Source organism: Saccopteryx leptura, chromosome 10 (genome assembly GCF_036850995.1).
Source record: "Saccopteryx leptura isolate mSacLep1 chromosome 10, mSacLep1_pri_phased_curated, whole genome shotgun sequence".
NCBI classification, from domain to species: Eukaryota; Metazoa; Chordata; class Mammalia; order Chiroptera; family Emballonuridae; genus Saccopteryx; species Saccopteryx leptura.
The window spans coordinates 31903327-31922884 of NC_089512.1; the positions used below are offsets into that span (position 1 = coordinate 31903327).

General features: G+C 40.9%; 1 protein-coding gene across 3 annotated transcripts in view; it reads left to right on the forward strand.

Annotated features, from left to right (window-relative positions):
* Positions 1-362: 362 nt before the first annotated feature.
* Positions 363-19558, forward strand: part of TBC1D5 (TBC1 domain family member 5) — a 495717-nt gene continuing 476521 nt past the window's right edge. The window contains exon 1 of one of the 3 annotated variants that reach the window (XM_066350480.1): positions 363-597. The gene's annotated coding sequence lies outside the window, so the exon portion shown is untranslated. The remainder of the gene's footprint in view (positions 598-19558) is intronic. The other 2 variants (XM_066350479.1, XM_066350482.1) reach the window with 2 other exon arrangements.

The following is a 19558-nucleotide window of genomic DNA, read 5'->3' on the forward strand; positions in this document are numbered from 1 at the left end:
CTCACCTTGGGCAGGAGGTGGTGAGTGTGAGTGGTTAAGTCCCAAGGTCAGGTTCACAGACTTCAGCTGCGCGCTGCTGGTGGTGGGGTAATGGAAGGGGGTCGAGAGAGAGAGAGAGAGACAGAGAGAGAGACAGAAAGAGAGACAGAGAGAGAAAGAGAGAAGAAAAAAAATTTTTAAAGCCTCCCGCGCATGCGCTCTCGCAGCCGGTCGGCTCAGCCCAGGAGGGCTGGCCCCGCGGCTCACTCCCGACTGGAGCCTAGTGGGACCCCACGGACTCGGCCCCCAGAGCGAGCGCGTCGCGCGCCCGCGCAGTCTCCAGGCGGGCGCCTGCGCACGAGCGTCCGGGACCCGCGAGCCGCGGGGTTATTAGAGGTGGAGCGCTGGGAGGGCGCGCGGCAGGAGGCGGCCTCCGTTACGGCGCGAGCGTGGTCACGTGGTTGCCGGTCACCGCCGCCACCCCGCCCGCCCTGTTCTCTTTTTGGTCGGGCCGGCGGGTTCCACGCGCGCCGGGCAGAGACTGAGGGACAGAGAGAGAGGAGGGGAGGAGGAGGAGGATTCAGGGAGTAGGAGCTGGGGAGCCCTTCTGCGCCACAGGTAAAACAAAATAACGATGATCGTAAAAACAGCTGAGCCCTCTGTGCGCCCCCGCCCTCCCTCAGTGCATCTCCCACATGCAGTGGCCCCCGCCCCGGCTTCCCGCTCAGCCTCTCAGGACCAGTCCCGCCTCCCCTCCCGTCGCTGCTGCAGCTGCCGCCGCCTCCCGGGAAGGCCTGAGGGTGCGGGTGCGGGTGCTGCCGCCGCCGCTGTCGCCGCTGCTGCTGCGGATGGGGCGTCGCACCGCCCCCCGCCCCGTGGTGCGCTCCCCGGATCGGCGTGGGGGTGGGGTGGCGGGAGCTGAGCTCCCCCGGCTCCGGGGCGGGCGGGGTTGAGGCTGCTCCCCCCAGCCTGCCCGCCTGCCCTCCCTCGGGAGAGGGGGTCGAAGCTGCCGGGCCAGCTGCGCGGTGGCTGGGCCAGGGCTCCGCTTCCTACTCGGGCGATTGCCCTGTCCCTTTCTGCCCCGGGGAGCACGCTTCCTTCGCGGGCCGGAAGCGAAACCGACCCGCAATCCCAGACCTTTCCAAACGCAGCCGCTAGAAGAGGTAGAAGCCTCTCTTCTTGGAGGAGAGAAACGCGACCTTGGTTTACTAAGACTTAAGTGTAGTCACGTATAAGAACATGCGAGTTGAGGCCTTTCAGGATACCAGAAAAACTTTGCTGAAGGGGAACTTTTTTTTTTTTTTTTAACCCCCTACTTCTGGAAAAACGGGCAAACCTCTAAAATAATTTTCGGTTCTACAAGTGACTTTTTCAGTGCTAATGTTAAACAGGTTAGTTGCAGGAATATGATCTACGCTGAAAGTTTACACTTGAGATATTTTTCCCCCCCCTGAATGACTTCCCGGAAAAAGTTTCATTTGTCGATTTTGAAGTTGGACTGAGTCCGAAATTTTAGCATGCACACTTATAGACCGGATTGTGCTGAAATTTCTAGACCCAGTCATTTTTTGGTATTGTTTGGACAATAAAATACAGTGTCAATAAAACTATATTAATTAGTTTTGTGCTGTTGCACAAAATAATGATTCGAAGCAGGGAGCATTAACTATAGGCCTTGTTGAAAATACAGAGGTGTGCAAAAGTAGGTGTCCTGTTGTGAGTATATGAAATAGTTTACTCTTGTATTATTATCTATTAATTATTATTTATTTGTATTACAACTGTAGACTGTCTTTTGCCAACCACTTACATCTTTGAACACTGCTTTTATCAGTGTGGTAAAAAAAAAATTCAATTAAATGTTGGTTATTTCCCATAATGAACCTTCCTGATTTCACATCTTGGTAATTTTCACAACATATCTCTGAATTCAAATGTAAAAATTGAGCCTTTTTAATTTTTACAACTATCTGTAGTTGAGTGATTATAGAGCAGAGCTGGAATTCTTTAAAAAAAAAAAAAGCCAATTCTGATTCAGTAGATCTGTGATTCAGCTTGATATTCTTTTAAGCTTCTAGGTGCTGCTTGTCAAGGATCCATCCTTCAGTAGCAAAGATATAGATAACTTTTGTGCTAAGAAATAAAATGATGTATCTTTGAACAAGCGTGTTTTTTTTTTAATTTTTTTTTTTTTGTATTTTTCTGAAGCTAGAAACAGGGAGAGACAGACTCCCGCATGCGCCAGACCGGGATCCACCCGGCTCGCCCACCATGGGGCGATGCTCTGCCCCTCCAGGGCGTTGCTCTGTTGCAACCAGAGCCACTCTAGCGCCTGCGGCAGAGGCCAAGGAGGCATCCCCAGCACCTGGGCCATCTTTGCTCCAATGGAGCCTTGGCTGCGGGAGGGGAAGAGAGAGACAGAGAGGAAGGAGAGGGGGAGGGGTGGAGAAGCAGATGGGCGCCTCTCCTGTGTGCCCTGGCCGGAAATCGAACCCGGGACTTCTGCACGCCAGGCCGATGCTCTACCACTGAGCCAACCGGCCAGGGCCTGAACAAGCGTCTTTTAATTATTCACCCTGGGTGTAGAGGTGGCTTGAGAGAAGAAGCAAATAGCAAGATGAACTGAGAAGACTCCCCTTAGGGAGAGCCCTTATGCAGAGTCAACCGGCCAAGTCTGGGTCCCAGGGAAGGGGGGAGCTGTCCCAAGCTGGAAGAATGCAGGTTCCAAGTGTGTATACTGTGTGGTGCCTCTCTCACCTGGTCTGCACATTTTCCACGGAAGCTTGCTGTACTTCTAGCTGAAGGAATTGGTCAGCCATAGGGAGTTGGGTTTTATCAACTTATATCTCTGAATGCTCCGCTGGGATGAAAGTTTCTTTAATTGGTGGAAGTATTGAGTGTGTGCTCTTTCTCTCAAATGCAGCCTCATCTGAGTATTGCCATCATGAGCCTTGGAGGCAAACAAGGATTCAGAGTTTTTTAAATGTAATTAAAAAAAAAATTGAAGGGTTTAAAAACGTCACACTTCAGATACTTTATGTTCATCAAAATGGTTGTTTTTTTTTTGTTTTTTTTTTTTTTGTATTTTTCTGAAGCTGGAAATGGGGAGAGACAGTCAGACAGACTCCCGCATGCGCCCCACCGGGATCCACCCGGCCCGCCCACCAGGGGCCACGCTCTGCCCACCAGGGGGCCATGCTCTGCCCCTCCGGGGCGTCGCTTTGCCGGGACCAGAGCCACTCTAGCGCCTGGGGCAGAGGCCAAGGAGCCATCCCTAGTGCCCGGGCCATCTTTGCTCCAATGGAGCCTTGGCTGCGGGAGGGGAAGAGAGAGACAGAGAGGAAGGAGGGGGGGATGGAGAAGCAAATGGGTGCTTCTCCTATGTGCCCTGGCCGGGAATCAAACCCGGGTCCCCCACACGCCAGGCCGACGCTCTACCGCTGAGCCAACCAGCCAGGGCCCAGAATGGTTGTATTTTAAAACAACTTTATGGAAGTATAACATCAACTGCTTTTAGTACTGTAATTTTTAATAGTTCTTAGTCCTACTTTAACATGATTTCTTTATGTTATCAAGTAATATTTATGACAGTACTTTTGAAGTAGTTGCTAAGTGCCAGGCACTGTACTAAGCACTTTACCCATCCTAATTCATTTAATCCTCAGTAATCTTTAAGGAAACTGAAAAAGAAAGAGTAAAAACCACATGCTTAGGTTTACACGGCTAACAGGTGGGATTCTGGTTGGCTGACCCTAGAGTCCATGCTTTTAATAGTCTTCTTTGTGCTGTGTTGCCTTTGTAGGAGATAAATTAGTGATATTCTTTTATGTCTCCTTTCCTGTTTGACAATTATGAGCTTTACTTTCGTTTTAAAATTCAAATTTGTTACCCTTTAAAAAAATTTCCCCTATACTTTCCCATTTAGACATGAAGAACTGGTATTAGTTTCTCAATATTTGTAATCATTTCTGAATAAGATACTGAAATTTGCAGAGATTTATTTTGTTTGTACTTGTTTGCTGGACCAGTCTCTTAAGTTTGTACATCACTATGAAATGTAAAAGTACTGTCTGCTTCCGTTTGACCCTACGAGTTTTCAGTGCTCTGTTTCCTGCCTTTGCCTGTCCTCTCTCTGCCTCCTCATGCATACTTGGTAGATTTATTCTATTTTTGTCATCCTAACGGCATTTCTGGGGCAATTTACTGGGTTACTGACTTTTTATTTGGCTAGTAAGAACAATAAACGACAATGAAACATTGGTCATCCTTATCATATGTTTAACAATGAGAAAGTAAGAAGGACAACCTTGAATAAAGGATGGCATTTTAAGTTGAATAATAAGTGTTTTATAAACATATTAATACATTGTTTGTCCTCCCTCTTTTTGTCGTGTACCACAGAAAGTTTTGTTTTATATCAGCACCAGTCTGAGGAATGGTGCTTCTTCAGCTGGTCTAAGACATCTCTTTTCATGGACAGATGTTTAGAATGGCAGTGATATACGGTGTATGTACCAGAACTTGAGAAATGAGAGTGTGGCAGGGGTTAGTTGGGGGTGGAGAGTATTGGGAGCAGGGAGGGCTTGTGAGGCTGATTCCAGTAGCATTAATTCTCTATTAATTGGAATAATAGTGAGTTTGGAAAGAAAGTCAATATAACAATAAATCCCTCTTGTAAATGTTTTCTCAAAGCTCATTTATTGTTGTGATGTCTATTATAATATGCTGGCCAGTTACTTAACTTTATAGTACTTCACTTTTTTATTTTTAAAATGAAGATAAAAGCTATATCAGAAAGTTGTTTTGAGGATTAAACGAGAATATATGTATGTATATGCATACATATAGACATATATATACACACACATGTATAACATACTATATATATATATAAAATGATAGTATCTGGCACATAGTTAATCTACCATTCTATGGATAATCTGTGTTCTGTGGATAATCTGCAGTGTGGTTGATCATGTCCACATAATTAAGACATACTACACTCACTGTTCACAAGAATTAGGGGATATTTTATCGCTTCATATTCATTTTGAAAGATTCCCTAATTTTTGTGAGCAGTGTATATTTGAATGAACCTAATAGAAATTGTACATTTATTTGACATAAGGCTGTATGGGCTAATAAAACAGAAAGTTTGTACTTTGTGGATGAAAATACAAAATTGGTATATTAATACTTACCTCTTTGGAGAATTAAATATTATTAAATACAGTTTTGCAGCTCAGATCTTTCTTTTTATTTTTTTTTAATTTTTTTTTAAAGATTTCTTTTTTTTTCTTTTTTAAAATTTTATTTATTCATTTTAGAGAGGAGAGAGAAGGGAGAGAGAGAGAGAGAGAGAGAGAGAGGGAGAGAGAGAGGACAGAGAGACAGAGAGAAAAGGTAGGGAGAAGCTGGAAGCATCAACTCCCATATGTGCCTTGACCAGGCAAGCCCAGGGTTTCTAACCGGCAACCTCAGCATTTCCAGGTCAACGCTTTATCCACTGCGCCACCACAGGTCAGGCACTCAGATCTTTCAAAGCAAAGAATTAAGGCTATAGAGATACAAAAAGTAGTTTTTGGTTGTTGTCTGAAAGGATTGTTTCAAATGTAGTATTTTGAAGACTAGAATAACACACCCTTTTCTTCTGATGGCTTCTCAGACTATATAATTTACACCTTCCGTAACCAACTACTTTGCTCCTTACAACAATCCAGCTTTGCATCCTTCAGACCTGGTCTATAGCCCCTTATCTGAAACCCATGGCAAATGTGTCTCAGAAGTAAAAAGTTTTTGGAATATCGAAAATTAATATGGCCTGACTAGGTGGTGGCACAGTTGGTAGAGTGTCAACCTGGGATGCTGAGGACCCAGTTCTAAAACCTGAGATCACTGGCTTGTGCGCAGGGTCGCCAGCTTGAGTGTGGGATCATCAACATGACCTCATGGTTGCTGACTTGGAGCCCAAGGTCACTGGCTGGCTTGAGCCCAAAGTCACTGGCTTGAGCAAGGGTCACTGGCTCGGCTGGAGCACCCCCCCTTCCCCGTCAAGGCACATATGAGAAATAATCAATGAACAACTAAAGTGTCGCAACTATGAGTTGATGCTTCTCATCTCTCTCCCTTCCCGTCTTTGTCTCTGTCTCTCTCGCTAATAAAGAAAAAAATTAATATGGTGCATATGCTGTATATCATGAAACCTCCTATGGATAGGAGCAATCACCCCATAATCTTTCACATTAATTTTCCCAGCAAAATTATACATATTCATACTAAGAACAATAAACAAGACTATAAAAAGCCTTACATTAGTTAGGCCACGTTTTGCTGACAACTTAGAAAACAATTTTTAGTTTTTAGAGCTCTTTGGATTTTTGGAATTGTCAATAAGATGTAGGAGTCTGTATAGATATTTTATAGTTTTGTTCATCATAGTGCATGTCTTTTTGACTAGACTGAACTGGAGTAGGGCATTTCTGAGTTAGTCTTTTGTATTTTTAGCAATTAGTACAGGGCCTGGCATACAGTAGCTGCTCATTAAATATCTTAGTTTTTATGAAAAACAGCAAAAGATAATATTCAGTCATTGTTCTGTGCTGCATGTGGTGTCTGGCTTATTCCATAAAAATACTTAGTAATTCCAAATTTATTATTTTTCTTAATTCAGTTGCCTAGGAAAGGTGGTTATTATATTACCTTTTTGAAATAAAATAGATAAGAGATTTGAAATAAGTATTATAGACAGTTGCAAATTTTCATAAACTTTTAAATGAATCTTTGCTTTTTGTAAATCATGAAGTCTACATTTAGAAAAAATAATTTACTTTTAAAAATTGATTAGAATTTTTTTTTTTTTATGAGAGAGAGAGGCAGACAGGAAGGGAGAGAGATAAGAAGCATCATTATTTCAGTTTAGTTGTTCATTGATTATTTCTCATATGTGCCTTGACTTGGGACTCAAGACAAGCTAGTGACTCCTTGCTCAAGCTAGTGACCATGGGATAATGTAGATGATCCTACACTCAAGCCAGCGACCCTGCGCTCAAGCCGGTGACCTTGGGGTTTTGAACCTGGGACCCCAGCATCCCAGGTCTATGTTTTATCTACTTGCCACCACCGGTCAGGCAGTTTTTTCTTTCTTTTTTTTATTGTATTGCTTAATTTTAGAGAGAGAGGAAGGGAGGTAGAGAGAGGCAGGAACATCAGTCTCTTCCTGTATGGGCTATGACTGGGGTTGAACTGGCAACCACTGCACTTTGAGACCATGCTCTAACCAACCAAGCCAACTGACCAGGGCAGTTAGACTTAGTTTTATGTGATGATTTATGATGTATTAGATGTGGTACATCTGTCAAAAGAAAATGTTGCTGTGGATCTATATCTTAGGTTAAGTAATTGTATGAGAGTTTAACCTGCCATGAGAAAAACATTTTTTTCTGTTACCAAAAGTAATGCCTATTGTGGAAATTTTATAAAAATAAATGATCAAAAATAATGACCCGCTCTGTTGCAAATTTTATTTATTTATTTATTTATTTATTTATTTATTTAATTATTTATTATGTGGGAGGAGGGGAGATGAGACAGACTCTCGCGTGTGCCCCAACTGGCATCCACTTGGCAACCCCTGTCTGGGACCAGTGCTTGGGTCAGTCGAGCTATTTTTAGTGCCTGAGGCTGATGCTTGGACCAACCGAGCCATCTTCAGCGCCCAGGGCTGTTGAGCCACTGGCTGAGAGAAGGGAAGAGGGAGCGAAGAGGGGGAGAAGCAGATAGTCACGTCCCTTGTATGCCCTGATCAGGAATCTAACCCAGGATGTCCATACGCCAGGCTGATGCTCTATCTACTGAGCCAACTGGCCAGGGCCACAGATTTCTCAAAGTGTTCTTCAGGGTTATTTTGCCTTGGGAGAGGCTGAAAATAAGTCAGATTTGTACTACAAGCATTAGTTTTGAAAAACAAGTCACAAATTTTCATTAGCCAGAATGTTTTATCTTTTAGGGTTACTAAGAGTTGGTCCATATATAAGATAAAAAGGTTGAACCAAAGTAATTAGGTTTCTTCTTTTAAATCGTGGTTCTTCAGAAAAATTAGATTTGTGATAAGTAAGCTCTCACTTCTAATGTACCGATAATTCCTGGGTTATGAATGCGATAGGTTCTGTAGGTGTGAAAATGTTTAAGTGTTTATATGCACAGAAAGGTAAAAATAAATACTATGTTGAGACAAACATTTGTCTAAGTTGCATTTAATAGGTTAATGAACTTCTTCCAACTTAATACAAGTTCAATTTAAGAACAAACCTACAGAATATCTCATCCGTAACCTGGGTGCCGCCTGTAACTACTTTGGGGGCAATGCATTCTTTTTATGATGGGATTGGGGCGGTAACAGTGCAAGTAAACTGAGACCAAGTTATACAGGCTTTGCATTCTGTTTGCTGATAATTATGGGGATCAGAATAAACTCCGTTAGAGCTACCTTGCAGAAATCCAAGAGGAGTTATTAACATAACATGTCTTGCCATCCTTGGGTGAGATAGTGGATTGATTGTCCTGAATCCCTGGAAGTGCTTGGGGGGAGGAGATGGAGTGGATAGGACATGGGCAGGCGGTACCACTATTTCCATCTTTGTTTACTGTGTTAATTAAACTAGACTTCTTGAAGTCCGAGAGGCTTATGCTAAGAATGATGTGTGTGGTACAGTGAGGCTTGGGATAAATTGTCTCCCTTCCCTTTTGCAACTATCATTTCTCTTAACTAGTTTAGGGGTAGTTTTAATTTCTTTATCGTGTGTATGTGTGTGTATTGTAGATATACACAGAGAAACATGAATTGGATTCTTGTCATTTTAGTGCTTGCATTTATTTATTTATTTATTTGTATTTTTCTGAAGCTGGAAACGGGGAGAGACAGTCAGACAGACTCCCGCATATGCCCGACCGGGATCCACCCGGCACGCCCACCAGGGGGCGATGCTCTGCCCACCAGGGGGCGATGCTCTGCCCCTCTGGGGCGTCACTCTGTTGCGACCAGAGCCATTCTAGCGCCTGGGGCAGAGGCCAAGGAGCCATCCCCAGCGCCCAGGCCATCTTTTGCTCCAATGGAGCCCTGGCTGCGGGAGGGGAAGAGAGAGACAGAGAGGAAGGAGGGGGGGGGTGGAGAAGCAAATGGGCGCTTCTCCTATGTGCCCTGGCCAGGAATCGAACCCGGGTCCTCCGCACGCCAGGCCGACGCTCTACCGCTGAGCCAACCGGCCAGGGCCGCTTGCATTTATTTTTGATGTCATTATATATTGCTAGTGTTGTTACTCTTCCACTTAATTTTTAGTGGCTCCATACTCTCTCATTGTATGAAAATACTCGAGTATTCCTCCATTATTAGAGATCTAGGTTCCTTTCAATCATCATGACAAGCAGTGCCACACTGATCATTATTGTAGCTAATATCCCTTTGTGCCTATACATTATTATTTATGTTGGAAAAATTGTCATGAGTGGAAAAGATATGCCCATGATTGATACACATGGCCAGATTGCCTATCAGAAAGATTGTACCACTTTGTATCTTTTACTACAAAGCTGTGTGAGAGGCTTGTACTTGCTGTTATTGGGAATTGCTATCTTTTCTTGAACACTTTTATTAGGGTATAATTGACTTTATACTTTCTTCCCTTTTCATGCCTTATAGGTTTTAACATTTTCTGTAGTTAAATTTTGCTTTTCCTTTATATATCTTGTAGGCTTTTTCTACCTGTGTTTATATAGCTATGAATTTATATTTCAATCCTTTTCCTTTCAATTTTAAATTTTGTGTGTACAGTTATTCCAGAACATGTTTGGTTGTATAGTGTAAAGTATAGGTTTCAAAAAATTTAAAGCCTTTTCTTAATCAGTTTTCTCACTACTGCGTAATGAATGATCTGTTCTTTCTCCATGGGTATCAAAAGCTTTACTATTTGCCTGCCCTTCTGTTGAGCCCACTGGGCTTTATTTTTTATTGTTATGAATGGGATTTCTCTCTTTCTCTCTCTCATACTCTCTCTCTATGTATTTCTACCTCACTTTTGCTGGTAAATAAAGAGTTGGTGATTTTTTGTGTGTTTATTTTGTAACCAGTCACTTTCTAAGTCTGTTTATTAAACAGATTTTGAGTTAATTCTTTTACATTTTCCAGGTAGATAAGCATACCATCAAAGCCAGCCATTTTTGCATAAGGGTTTTTCATGGTTAATATTCACTTACGGTAGCAGTACTGAAATGATTTTCAGAATTTCACTGACTTGAAATATGATTTCATATGGTATTACTGTGAATTGATGTACTTAGCTTTCAGAAAACCATTCCACCAAATAATCTCTCATGGACTGAATGTGCTCTCCCAAAATTCATAAATTGAAGCCCTGCTTCCCTTCCCATGTGATGATTAGGAGGCAAGACTTTTGGGGAGGTAACTAGGATTAGATGAAGTCACGAGAGTGGAGCCCTCATGAATGGGGTTGGCGCCCTTAAAAGAGTCACCAGAGAGTTTGCTTCCTCCGTTGGTATGTGAGGATGAAGCCAGAAGTCCACAGTTTGCAACCTGGAAGAGGGTATTCAGCCCCCAGAACTGTGAGGAAGAGATTTTTGTTGTTTATAAGCCACGCAGTCTATGGTATTTTGTTATAGCAGTTGAAACTGCCTAAGGCAATCTCTAAGGATCTCCCTCGCTCAAAAGTTTTGTGATTCTACTAGGTTAGAACACTTGTATTAATATACACAGCAATCCAGTACTTTAAAATAATTGTGGCTGTCCAGCTCCACCTCCCAAGCAGTTACTCTGAGGTTTTGCACTTTTATCTCCTTAGAGTGAAGTTGTTTTTTATATGGTTTGGCAGAAATGAAAAGACAAGACTGATAGACTACAGTGGTACCTTAAGATATGAACAGACCAACATATGAATTTTTTTAAGATACGAGCTGCGACTCAGTTCGTATTTGTGTTCGAGATCCGAGCGAAATTTCGAGATACAAGTTGTGATTCGGGAAGCTGCTGCTAGTGGCGCATTGGCGCACGGGTCCAGTATCGGCAGTTTGATATACAAGTTGACTGACTTACAAGCTCAGTTACAGAACGAATTAAATTCGTATCTCAAGGTACCAGTGTATAGAAGTCAGACTGTGCAACCTTGTGTTTCCTTGTTTGCAGTATCAAGTACTATCATGGTTTTCTTTTTCTGGTCAGGTAATCTAATTTTCTACTCTTTATGATGAGGTTGGTCACTCCCCATCTTCCCTGCCCAAGCTAAGATTCTGCTATGGTCTACTTAAAGATCAACAAGCCAAATTTTGTAATTGTCAGACTGAATGTAATGGAAACTGTTCGGAAGTTAGAAATCGATCAGGAGGCAGTGTGGGTAGGACAGAATGGCAGAGGGAAGGATGGAAAGTATCTGGTATGTCAGCTTTTCTTTCTCTGGCTCTCTTTCTATCAATACTTTTTGATGATCTTTCCTGGACTTCTTTAGCCCTGCCCTTATAATGATTTTCTGGCTTCCTATTTACTCTCCAGTTATACCTTGTTTTCTTCCAGCGAAGAACTCCCCTCCATGCTTTCTACTTTGATCAGGAGAACGGATACTTTGCTCCAGTCTGGGAAGTGGTCCGGATCAGTGTGCCCAATTTTCTTTCTCTCTTCACTAAACTACCTGCAGAGTACCCTTACCCGTGGCCATTCTTCATCCTACCATGCAAAGCCTGTGGCAAAACAAGTGATTAACTTGGTTTTTCTCTTATCATAAAACCACTGCTTTGGAAGTGTTAACAAAATGAGAGAGATACTTTGTAAAGACAAGTTGTCAGAGATGTGTTGAGTGGTTGAGGACCTGAGAGGAGATAGGGAGAGATTAGTGTTTCAAAGATAGAAAAAGCTTTGAGGAGTCTGTTATATTAGATTTCCAACCCTGATTTCTTCCTGAGCTTTAGACCTGTGTATCTGATTGCCTGCTGGATAACTCCATTTTTGGATGGCCTACGGAAAACTCAAATTCAGTCTGTCTGCAACTGAATGTACTATCATCTTCTCTTACAAAACCTATCACCCTCCAAAGTTTATTATCTCAGTGGATGGCCCCACCATCTCTCGTTGTTCAAGCCAGAATCCTGGCAGACACACTTTACCTTTTTCATTTAAAGGCATTGAGCTCTATGGAATCTACCTCTTGACTCTATTGTTTCTTGATCCCCACTACCTGGTATAGTATCTCTTGATCTTCTGAATTTACCATCTCTTGCTTATGTGCCTGTAAGGCTTTCTGACTAGTGTCCCTATAACCCGGTGATTCTTTTAAGCTCTCACCTGATACTCACACTCTAGTCTAGAACGATTCAGTACTCTCTGTTGCCTATCTCTCAGTTTTGTGTCTCCTTCTTTTGCCTCTCCTATACTGTGATTTCATTTAAAGTACTGAAATCTTTGAGTTTTTGGAACTGTTTATGATTTTGTTTACCTCAAGCCTGGAATAGTCCATCTCTTGATCTTACTGAACTCTAAGGTCTCAAGTGAAACGCTGTGTCCAGGAAGTTTCCTTACACTGGCAAGTCTGACTTGTGCCCTTCCTGTTTGGCCAGATACCCTGTTCTACAACAGAACATTTACGTATTAAAATAGTCTTTTTACCTAAGAGTCTGTGTCCCAGTTTTGACTGCTTTGTGAGCACCAAGACCGTATGCCCACAAATAATTTTCCAAAGAAATAGTTCACAGTGAAATATAATGAAGCACTTGAGGTGACAAGGCAGTCTGAGTAGTAAGCACCAGAAATAATAGATGGATGTAGATGCCCAAAACTTCAGATTTTGGAATTACCAGATAAAGATTATAAAACAGTTGTTTACAAAAATATAGAAAATACCTGCAGAGAAGATAAGAAAAAATAAAAATAGCCTGACCAGGTGGTGGCACAGTGGATAGAGTGTCAGACTGGAATGCAGGGGACCCAGGTCAAAACCCCGAGGTCACCAGCTTGAGCATGGGCTCATCCAGCTTGAGCAGGAGGTAATCAGCTTGAGCCTGGGGTCGCTGGCTTGAGTGTGGGGTCATAAATGTGACCCCATGGTTGCTGGCTTGAGCCCAAGGTTGCTGGCTTGAGCACGGGATCACTTGCTCTATTCTAGGTCCCCAGTCAAGGCACATAGGAGAAAGCAATCAGTGAACAACTAAGGTACTGCAAAGAAGAATTGATGCTTCTCATCTCTTTCCCTTCCTGTTTGTCTGTCCCTCTGACTCTCTGTCAACCAACCAATCAAAATAAATTAAAACAAAAAAGAAGATAAAAGAGAAAAACAGGCTTTGGCCAGTTGGCTCAGTGGTAGAGTGTTGGCCTGGCATGTGGATGTCCCGGGTGTGATTCCAGTCAGGGCACACAGGAGAAGTAACCATCTGCTTGTCCCCTCCACCTCTCCCCTCCCTCTTCTTTCTCTCTCTCTCTTCCCTTCCCATAGCCATGACTTGATTGGTTCAAGCGATTTGGCTCAGGTGCTGAGAATGGCTCCATGGCCTCTGCCTCAGGCACTAAAAATTACTTGGTTGCTGTGCAATGGAGCAGTGGCCCTAGATGAGCAGAGCATCACCCTGTAGGGGCTTGCTGGGTGGATCCCTGGTCAGGGCACATGTGGGAGTCTGTCTCTCTGCCTCTCCTCCTTTCACTTAATTAAAAAAAGAAAGAGAGAGAGAGAAACAAAAAATAGAAAAAAAAATCTACAGAGAATAGGAAGCCAAGCAGATTTGGAAAAGAACTGAATAAAACTTCTAGAATTAAGACAAAACAAATTATAATGAAAAACTCGGTATGGTTAATGGTAGATTAAGTACAGCTAAAGAGAAGTAATGAAATAGACATAGATGAGAAGAAATTATCCAGAGTATAGCCCAGAAAGACAAGGAAATGGGTAAAAATGAAGACCTTTAGATATATAGAAGATAGAATGAGAAGGTTTGACAGTATTTCATCAATTTCCTAATTGTGGAAGGGAGAAAGAATAGTAATGCAGAGATAATAGCTGAGAATATTTCATTTTTTTTAATTTAATTTTATTTTTTTTGTATTTTTCTGAAGCCGGAAACGGGGAGAGACAGTCAGACAGACTCCCGCATGCACCTGACCGGGATCCACCTGGCACGCCCACCAGGGGCGATGCTCTGCCCACCAGGGGGCGATGCTCTGCCCCTCCGGGGCGTCGCTCTGCCGAGACCAGAGCCACTCTAGCGCCTGGGGCAGAGGCCAAGGAGCCATCCCCAGGGCCTGGGCCATCTTTGCTCCAATGGAGCCTTGGCTGCGGGAGGGGAAGAGAGAGACAGAGAGGAAGGAGGGAGGGGGGTGGAGAAGCAAATGGGCGCTTCTCCTATGTGCCCTGGCCAGGAATCGAACCCGGGTCCCCCGCACGCCAGGCCGATGCTCTACCGCTGAGCCAACCGGCCAGGGCTAGCTGAGAATATTTCAGAGATGATGAAATATACTAGAGACTCACAAGCCGAATAGCTACAAAGAAACACACATCTAGAGACACCATAGTAACATGGGGAGCACTACCAACAAAGAGAATACCTGAAAAATTGGCAGAGAACAAGACAGATTACCTTTGAGTAACTGTGGCATTTACACTGATAGCTGACAGCTCAGGAGCAGAAATGGAAGCCAGAAAACAATGGGTTCATAATTTCAATATGCTAGGAAAAAATTGCCAGTTTAGTATTCTCTATCCAGTGAAAATACATTTCAGGTGTAATGGTGAAATATATTTTCCAGACATAATTCTAAAATATTATTCTTTCATTGTAAACATTCATCTAGATATATTTTCTGATTTGTTCTAGTATTTAGAATGAAGGATTGTAATATAACTAAGCAGTTCTGAGCTTCACTTATTTTATTCTTAGAAAATTGTTGTGTTTATACTTAATAAACAGATACTATTTGACAGTACGTTTATTTATATATTACTTCAACTTGGATTTTTGTTGTTGTTTTTTTTTTAGAATCTTCAGTGTTGTAGGAAATATTTTTTGGTGATTAATGAATGCCTGTAAGTCTTGCTGTATCATGATGGAATTTTTAATATTTGTATTTGAACCATTAAAAGTCAAGCCAAGAAGAATTTGGAGAAACTTTTGTATTGGTATCTGCAAAAATAACTCCTGGAAATACCTTTATTCTTATCCCCTGTTCTCCAGTTCAAATTTCTGGGGGGAAAAATAGTGAGGGTTAAAAAACATTTTTTTTACACCATGAACAAGGTTAGCATTATGGGAGTCTAGAATGGTGTAAGAGCAAATAGACCTTAGAGTTAGGAAGATGAACCTGGATTAGAATTTGGGTTCCATCATTTAATAATTCAGTCTTGGTCGTGTAACTTAACCTTTAAGTTACTTAGTTTTCTCTTCTGTACAATAGGGGTAAGACTACCTTACCAGATATACAATAGGAAATAGAGTAATGTTTGTAAAACAAAACAGTGAGTACAGGTCATGGCTCTTAGTGGTTTTCCAACTAATAGGTAACTACTGAGAAACAAATATGAATCTGGCAAGGAATTTGAAATTGTTTATGGTACAAATAATATAAAAGAATTGACCATACTTTTAATGTTGAAGAGTTATGGACACTGATATTAATGATAAAAGTTTTTTTGAAGATAAGAAATTGTCTGAATGTGACTTTACTTGTTGATTTGGTGGTTCATTATGTGTTAAGTCAGCTGTGTATGCCGCCTGCAGATTACGCAGCTTCGCATTCTTCATGGCAGGTAAGAAGACAAGGCGAAATGAGTGTCTTCAGAAAGTTAGAAAGATTGCCAGCCACCGCTCCCACCCCGTGTGTGTGCGCGCCTGCACATGCTCACACACGCATATTCCTGTCACCTGAGGTTGAAGTTTGTGACAACAGTTAATTTATGCTAAACCGGAATATTTTAGGAATTTAATCCAAAAAAATGGTTATAAAGTATGAATTTAAAACTTCATACTTTGTTTCCAGAAGTTAAATATATTTATTGGCTTCCAATAATAAAGTAAGAACTGTAAGAGCACTCTATTGCTATTTGAATTGAGAATACTAATTTCTATATGATATTTAGACCCTGATTTTTCTATCTCTGTTTTTTTGTTGTTTATAGTGAATATATGAACTAGAATCTTTTATGAAGTGGAATTACTTGTACACCTTGCAAATTATTTTCTAGTTTTTCTTTACTTAACATCCAGACATTTTTCCTCATTGAGTAGTGATAACAATGTAGAATATATTAGCTGATTGCATTTTAAAATCACACTTATTATTATCATAGCAAAATTAAAAAATATAATGAAGACAATTCAGTAGTTTCTATTTTTGGAACTTGACATAATTTTTAGAATGTTGGTTACAGTAATATGTTGTATTTGTAGCTTTTGAGTTTATTCAGGTTACAGAGACAACTATTAAAACCACAATGCCAAATCAGGCATTTCTTATCTTTCAAGAAGTTCTGAGCTCTCCAGTCAAATACTTTGAAAATTATTTGGGTAAGAAATAGTGACACAGTTTTGTTTTAATACAAACGTGTGTCCTATTAAGTACCGTAAGTGTTTTAATTTTTTTAAAATTTACTTTAGACACTCAATCAGAACTTGAGCAGCAGCAAATTTTTGTGCAGTTAGATTGTGCAACACTGGTATTTATGCAGTGTTGCTTTTGATCTTGGAGGTAATCTCTTGTAATCACAAACTTTAAAGGACATTAAAATTATACTTTCTAAGTTGATATATTTTGCCTTATTAAAAATACACAGGATTAGAAAAGACACTGTATGAAACTCATATAGATATTTTTTTCTTGTTTACATTTGACTTTGTATTTTATATTTTGAGCTTCGGTTTATATTTCACAGGCTAATAATTTTTAACTAGTGGTTGTAGTATGCGAAACATTATAGGTTAAATTGGACTGAGCCTGGTTTTTCTTTTCTCTTTCAGTCTTTTATATTTGAAAATGTGTTTTTTTCATGATATCAAACTCCATGTGAATCAAAGTCATTGCTCATAGGAATAGAAATTACTATTATAGTCTGTTCATTAGGGTATATTTATTTATTTCTTCAGTGCTCTAGTTTGACTTTTTTTGCAGATCCAAAGAGATTTTTAGGTATAATCATATTTTCATGATCTACACCAGTGGTTCCCAACCCCCAGGCCGCGGACCGGTACCAGTCCGTGGGCCATTTGGTACTGGTCCGCAGAGAAAGAATAAATAACTTACATTATTTTCGTTTTATTTATATTTAGGTCTGAACGATATTTTATTTTTAAAAAATGACCAGATTCCCTCTGTTACATTTGTCTAAGACTCACTCTTGATGCTTGCTCGGTCACGTGATACATTTATCCGTCCCACCCTAAAGGCTGGTCCGTGAAAATATTTTCTGACATTAAACCGGTCCATGGCCCCAAAAAGGTTGGGGACCACTGATCTACACTATTAAAAATGCTGATAGGTTAAAACAAAAGCAGTTTAGTTTTTTCTTATTATATGAATGCATGACCAAGTTGTGATGTAAAATATGTTCCTCAGTGGAGTGGGTGGTTTAAAAAAGGTTGAGTATAGAGGATATTGTTGACCACATAACAGAAAACAAATGTCAGTTTTTCACAAAGGGGCTAGGATAATAACTCAGTTTTCACTGTGCTTTCAGCGTTAACCAGACATCTAGTAGGAATAATTAACCTGGAAGATCTGACAGGGCTATTCTGTCAGTTTATGAAAGTCAAGTGAGGGAAGAGGGTTGAATGTGGCTTGGAGATGCTGGTCTCATTTTAGGATTTTTGTATCAGTGAGAAATGTTTATTAACTAGTAATTACAAGCTTTTGAGGTAGGTCCTTCTTGTAATTGGTTTATTTGCGAAACGACATAATAGGTGCTAAGTAAAGTTCTCTTTATATTTATACAAATATTATCTATGTAAAAATGTATGTGTTTGATAATAGTTACTATTTAAAATACTAGCCAGAGATTGTCATGTCATTTTAGCCTTTTGTTTTTTTTAAAGTAATTGTGTGGTTCATTTTTAGGTTAAAATCACTCATGGGAACTCTGTTCCAGAAACAGCAAGAGGGAGTGAGACTCTAGAGCCAGACAAAATTGAACTCAAATTTTACTTTTACTGTTTGCTAGTTAGGTTGGTTGCTTGCAAAAAGTATGTAACCTCTTTGGGTTTTATTTCCTCACTGTGAGGAGTAAAATGAGACAATTTACATAAAATGCCTGGTGGTACAGAGTTGCTCAGGAAATGCTTTTTGCTACTAAAGTCAGGCCCCTCTTTCTTCTCAGTATTCCAAAGTCTGTGATCTTAAATTGATCACTTGCTTTTTTTTAAAAATTTTTTAAAAATTTATTCATTTTACAGAGGAGAAGGAGAGACAGAGAGAGAGAGAGAGAGGAGAGACAGAGAGAGAGAAGGGGGGAGGAGCTGGAAGCATCAACTCCCATATGTGCCTTGACCAGGCAAGCCCAGGGTTTCGAATCAGCGACCTCAGCATTTCCAGGTCGATGCTTTATCCACTGCGCCACCACAGGTCAGGCGATCACTTGCTTTAATTTTAGTTTGGGGATCACTGTCTAATAGTATTTTTCTGTGGAGATCCAGACCAGCTAATTCAATGATTAACAAAAACTGTTTATTCAGAAAAAAAGCCCAGATGTTCTGTCTGTTCTAGAATGTTTCATTTTCTGAAATATTTTATGGATGTTGGGTGATTACTGAGTTATTTTATTAGACTAGCTCAGTGGTCGGCGAACTCAGTCAATAGAGCCAAATATCAACAGTACAACGTTTGAAATTTCTTTTGAGAGCCAAATTTTTTAAATTTCAACTACATAGGTAGGTACTTTCCTTATCGAGGTAGTTCCCGCACGTGGTATTTTGTGGAAGAGCCACATTCAAGGGGCCAAAGAGCTGCATGTGGCTCACGAGCCACGGTTTGCCGACCACTGGACTAGCTTATTTAAAGAATTTCATGCCTGACCTGTGGTGGCGCAGTGGATAAAGCGTCGACCTGGAAATGCTGAGGTCGCCGGTTCAAAACCCTGGGCTTGCCTGGTCAAGGCACATATGGGAGTTGATGCTTCCTGCTCCTCCCCCCTTCTCTCTCTCTCTCCTCTCTCTCTCTATCTCTATCTCTCCTTTCTAAAAATGAATAAATAAAATTTAAAAAAAAAAAAGAAAAAAGAAAATTTATAAAAAAAAAAAAAAAAAGAATTTCATGTGATGATTATAAGAAAGAAGAGTTTGAATAGTCCAGTAGTAATCAGTTGTTGACACTGACCTGCTTACAAGTAAATTGTGCCCTTACTCCTTATGTTTAAAGCAATTCGTTTCAACTTTAAGATTTATTGATCTTTAAAAAAATTTATGAAATAAAATTAATGGCTAAAGGTGTGTCTTTTAACTGATTAGTTGGGTTTGTCTTGAGAAAGGACTGAATGTTGTGGATTAGAATGATAAGTCAGTGACAGAAGATCTTTAACATTTATTTCCCTTTGAACAGATGTCTTGGCCTTCATTG